Source organism: Cheilinus undulatus, linkage group 22 (genome assembly GCF_018320785.1).
Source record: "Cheilinus undulatus linkage group 22, ASM1832078v1, whole genome shotgun sequence".
Lineage (NCBI taxonomy): Eukaryota > Metazoa > Chordata > Actinopteri > Labriformes > Labridae > Cheilinus > Cheilinus undulatus.
The window spans coordinates 17,318,871-17,324,823 of record NC_054886.1 but is presented as its reverse complement, the minus strand read 5'-3'; the positions used below and the strand labels follow the sequence as shown (position 1 = coordinate 17,324,823).

At 36.7% G+C, this 5,953-nt stretch overlaps 1 long non-coding RNA gene across 2 annotated transcripts; it reads right to left on the bottom strand.

Annotated features, from left to right (window-relative positions):
• Positions 1 to 1,090: 1,090 nt before the first annotated feature.
• Positions 1,091 to 4,878, bottom strand: LOC121504199. Of its 2 annotated transcripts, none has more exons than XR_005991442.1 (5): positions 4,747 to 4,878; positions 2,934 to 4,249; positions 2,440 to 2,569; positions 2,269 to 2,369; positions 1,091 to 2,178 (listed from the first exon to the last, which is right to left on the bottom strand). It is a non-coding gene; the product is annotated as an uncharacterized LOC121504199 (long non-coding RNA). The 2 variants fall into 2 exon arrangements; XR_005991443.1 differs by having other exon boundaries at positions 4,807 to 4,875.
• Positions 4,879 to 5,953: the final 1,075 nt, after the last annotated feature.

The following is a 5,953-nucleotide window of genomic DNA, read 5'->3' as shown; positions in this document are numbered from 1 at the left end:
TTTTTTGCCTCCGTCGTCAAGTCGGGCGCAACGAGTGTAAAAAGAAACGACTTCCGGTACAACGCTTGACATATAATTTTTCGTCCCAGAAAGTGAGATTTTTTACCTATATTTATTTTCTAAACCGATAATATTTAAATTATAACACTGAACCCAGTTTCTAGTTGCATAAAAAATACCAGTGGACCTATATTAAGATTTAGAAATGACGAAATTATAATTACCTTCAAAATAAAAGTATCTTAGTGTAGATTTATTGACGTACGACACCTCTAGGGGGCAACACCGTCAAGAAAATATAAACTTCAACCTGGGACAACTTAGGCAAAGACAGATTTCTGACACTAAACTCGGACTTCTGATGGTAAAATTCCGACTTTTTTTCTCGCAAGTAAAAGAAAATTGTGCCTCAAATGTTTTTCAGTGGCCTGGATGCCAGGTGACATATTTTGTTTCAAACACTCCCATACAGTTGCTTTAAAAGTATGTTTATTATAAAATTATGTTTTAAGTAATTGAAAACTGTTCTTTGTGTAATGAAATGTAGTACACAAAACTTTAGCAACTCCTTGTACCATATTTATTGTTGGACAAATGCTGCTTTTTTTCATGACCAGAGGTAGAAGAATACAAGACTATTGTAGTGCAGTTACTTTCTTTATAATTTGATAAACAAGATGTAAAGTATCATTAATAAGTCTTCTCACACAAAAGTAAAAAGTAGTTTAAGTTTATTCCAAGTACTGAATGAAGTCACTTACAATGCTCAAGGGAGTTGTATAGTAAAATATAATCTTTCCTTAATGCAATCACAACATAAAACATTACACTTAAAAATTAGTCATTTAAGCAGTGTAGCCTTATTGAGTTACTTTCTACCCCTGTTTACAGCCTCCATCAGGGTCATCATACAACTTGGTACAAATATCAATTAAAAAGCATGTGTGTACAAAACATAAACATGTAAAAGTGAAAAAAGGCACTGGTGCAAGAATCATATGAATGTGAACAACTCATTACATGTCATGGACAGCCTAACATTCCCATAGAAAAGTCTTATTTATAGTAAAACTGACAGCAAACCAAAGAATAGAGTTGAACAGTTTTCAATTGTTCTAAATTTATTTGACAAATATGCAGAAAATATGACAAAATACAAGCGATTAAAACAGCAGTTTATTAAACTACAAAATTATTTTTTTTTTCACTTTTTAATCATCACTTCTTTGGCTGGATTTACATGTTTTCATCCTTTTAAAACAATTAGGATGCAAAGTTAGAAAAATATCACACTGAGCTTTTTCATAGATTAAAATAATGCCACTCTCTTTTTACAAACATTGCTTGTGTGTTTCCATGTGATAAATATAAACAAAATTAAGACTCATGTCATAACCGTCAACCCTCCAAAGCCCAGAGTTTGTTTAAAAGAAAAACTACATTAAATGTGAATAAAGCAACCTGTCAGAATGACACACTTTCATAACAGCCAATAGAGCACTCACACATATTTGACCTGTGACTTGTCAAATGACTGTTAAGTCATCCACATTCACCAAAATAAGGCACCTCATAATAATACACTTAAAAAGCAATCATACAGTGTGGAATAGGTCAGCTGAGTTGAAACCATCCAACAGAGTCAGGACTCCTCTGAATCACTCCATGAGTGATGTGAGCCTGAGGTCACTCTTCAGTTGGCTTGGTGAATATTTGCTGAGATTCCTGAACTGGGTGACTGGCATGTTCATCAGAGGTTGTGGGTGGCGTAGCTGCTCTGGCATCTCTTGCAAACTCTTCTGCTTCAAAAATTCTCATGGAGAAATCATGGTGGTGCATATCAATGATTAACACCAGTACAAAGCAAATATTATATATGTGTTAGATTACAGCAGTTGGCTGATTTCCATGTTTTTCCCTGTTGTTGATATAACTTAAAACAAAGAAATACTGCAGTAACAACTTTTAGCATATTTCAGCAACAGTTAAGGACTGTATGACAATAATAAACAATGTTCATCAGTATGATTACTGGTTTGGCTGAATTTTAAAATGACAGATTTTCCCCTTGTTTATTTGAATGGTTATAAGTCTGAATAGGGAACGACAGATTCATTAATACTTACTTCATTAGACACCAGCAGAAAATGATGCATCCTTACTGAAATGTGTGGTGACCTGCAGATCAGTGTTGAAATGAAAGTAGAGGTGATAAAACAATATCAAGAAATCAGCAGGAAAGCCCATCTTCAGGTCATTTTAACTCACTAGTGCACAAAGAGGTTTCGACTGAAGCGCAGCAGTCCCAGGATGTTTTCAGTGTAAGGTTTCTTCTTGCGGCCCCCCTTCAGGAGCAACTCCTCGGAAAACTAGAACACAAAACACGAGCTATAGTAACAGCTAGTAATCTGAATTGAAAAATCTCTATGTCTCAGTCACCTGAGTTTTCCATCCATTGAAGGATCTATTTCCTGCACATTTCTCCATTGAAGAAATCAGCTCTGGATCAGCACTGCCATATTTTTTCACTTCCTCCATGTCTCCAATCTGAGTCAAATAGTCCTCTCTCCTGGATGAAATAAACAGTGAATATATAGCGCATTTTTTATGAAATATGTTTTATTAAAACAACCAACCAAGGCCTGCATTATTAAATACCACAGCTTTGTCACTGTTGTTAGTTGCCATACAGATGCACAACGTAAACTTAAGTTACTGTAAGAGATGTGACAACTGAAGGGATTGACATGAAATTCTATCAATAAAACATTTTATTTATGGTGCCAATTATTAGTTGATGAAGAGATCATTCATTTTCATTGATACTGACACTCTTATCAGTACTCCTTATTGATCAAAGTCCTTATTGATAATGGGATAGGGAGAGTTAGAGGGAGAGAGAGAGAGAAAGGATATGACTGGAAACACTTTACCCTCAGTGTGTAAGATTTTTCAAAAGGGGAACTCCATGGATTTCTGTCACAGTCCATCTTGACTTCACTCGAACAGATCCTCTCTCTCTGATCCAGGAAAGTCTTCAGACTTTGTGTTAGGTTTGCTCAGTTGGTTACTCAGGTTTCTGATCACATCTTTGAGATCTCTGAGCATTATCATCTCTGCAGATGTCAGGATGATGTCAGGCACTGAAGTTATCCCTGCTGATGTTATGAAGTTCACTGCGTTTTCAAACGAGAGCAAGTTTCCAAATATGCCGTATGTGAAGACTCTTATGTCTGTGGAGTGTTAAGACTGCATCCCAGCTGGTTTTGCTTTTTGTTTTCTGTGTTATCAGGTACAGTGTATTCAGAAAATGCATAACAGGACTCTCTTCTGTGCCAAGCTGTTCCAGTAGTTCTGGGATCAGATCACATGCCTGCTTATTTTTTATCTCTTCAATGGTACATAAAACTGAATACAAACTACAAATCACCTAACCTGCATGTTCCTTCAAAATGTTTGGAAAGCGACTGATGACACTTGAGATGTAGGCATCTACACTGTCAGTGTCTTTAAGCCATTTTATACATCCTTTTTATACTTTTCTTTATCTGGCCCCAAAACATTAAAAAGTATTTCAATGATGGTCAGATGGATCTGAGGATGCTCCAGCAGCATGTCCCTGCCAAACGTTTTGAACACATCTTCAGGTTGATTCTTTTGCACAGCAAGGTCCACATACAGGAAATAACAGAGCTTGGAGCGTAGATCATCCCCTTTCAATGCACAGTTCTGAAATATCTGATAAAGTTTTTCATTAAGAGTGGTGTGTTCAAGTAAACTACTGGGCAACAGTTGTACAATAGCACCAGCAGAAATAAGTGCTTTCGTGACATCTTCCCTGTCATTGATAAGAGCAGTATGCAGTGGGATGAGCGGCTGAAGTTTCATCACTCCATTTGGATCAGCTTTTGCTTCAAGCAGTTTCTCCACAAATAGCAGCGATGCATTGTATAATGAGATGTAATGTGAAGGTGTGAAGCCACTGCTGGAAGTAACATCTGGGTTTGCACCATTCTGCAAAAGGAACATGCAAATGTCCCTATTGTGGAAAACAACAGAAGCAATCAGTGGTGTTATTAAATCATTACACTGGGCGCATGGGTACGTTTGATCAATGCTGTTGTCTTTGAGTAATTTTTTCAGCTTTATCATGTTGTTGTCAATTACACACTGTATTACAGGATGTGTTTCTCCTATGGTGGCCTGAAATTTTGGTTGTGTGAAGATATCCATGTTTTCTTCAGAGCAACTGCAAAAGAAATCAGGGAAAAATCAGTTTCACAACAAATGGTGGAAGAAGAGCAAACATTGAGAAACTATATTCTTCAGACACACATACAGGTATTTGGGTGTTGTTGTTTTCAGGAGGTGCAAACAGTACACATTCATAAAATGAAGAAAGTAACAAGTCAAAGTGAAATTCTCACAGCTGAAATTTCTATCTGTCCCAACTTGTAATATAAATACAACACTTAATGCTTTTTTCCCTATGGCCCACTCTTGTTCATAACCTTGAGAGCTATGGTATTTACAAGTTTCGGGTGTGACTGTCAGGTATATTTTAAACATCGATATCGATCCGACCATAGACATAATATTATGTCTATGGATGCGACGGTTGTGTGCTGTCTGTGTTAGGTTAAAGTACATATTTATAACAAAACAACTCCATTTTCGGGTCTTATACAAATGGCTGGGCCCAAATGCGGTCTTACTTTTAAATCAGCTAGAACCATTTTCCCTCACCTTTGACTCTCAGGCTGCCTATAGACGGTATTAACTTGAAGGTAAAAGGTTGCATGTTACTTGTATCAGTTTCGTCATCCCTGACTGTACCACAGGACCGCTGCTTGGCTGGGTTTAGCTGTTCCACAGTGTGCGCCGGAGTATCAACTAGCATACCAAATTTGTTTTAGCATACATTACCCATCAGCCACCTGCTTAAAGAGACAGGCTCAGGTCGGTAACGCAGACGAGTTTTCATTCTAGTTTGTCTTGTGTAGACCAAACAACTAGTGTATTATTCAGCAAAAGTGTGTGTGTAATATTGAAACTTATACTTTATTTCACACTGGATTGGAGCCCCAGTCTCTTTAATCCAGTCCTCCAACACAAACCTCAAAATGTGAAAAAATTGTACATCCAATATACAAAATATACAATAAAACGTACAAGAAAACACACAGTGAGAAATGCACACACCCAAAATCAGGTAGTATTTGTTATTATACTATGCAAATAAAGTGTTAAGGCTTATGTAACCCTTATTGCTGCACTTACATTTTAGTTAATATTATTTTAGTTCATGAAACTAATTCATGATGGCTAAAATAGTATACACTGTATTTAATCAAATTTATTTCTGCAACAATTATTCTACCTTATTACGGCTCACAGAAATTATAAACAATTATAATTTCCCTTTCATTCCCTTTACTCTAAGTATTATGTTTACATGATGATATCCCCTTGTATTGTCGTGAACTTATTTCCTCTCTGCCCCTCCCAAACTGCCCACTTATTTCTGCTGGAGCTTAGTGACACTTAGTGGGCATTTCCGCAAACTGCATCATAAAGAACAGTATTAACTTTCACAGTATGCTGCATCAATAGGCGTTAACTGTGTTGTTTACTTTCTGCTTCAAGCTATGTGTGCTCTGAAGAGGCTCGTTCGCTTCATTTGACGTTTCTTCTTCTTAAAACTGAGTGCAGTCTGCTTAAAAATAATGAAATGTGTCTGTTTATGCCTACACAAAATAAACGGTGGTTAAAAAGGGACAAAACTGCTGCTGAGCGGAGAGAAAACTTGCAGAGAATAATTCGTCCACATTTATTTGTCCGTTGGTTTAACCACGATGACCACTGATTCTTCGTGTTTTTTTGCAATAATGACAATTGGTTAACCACAAAACTCTTGCACAATTCATAAACGGAAGAGCACTGAATAAATCCC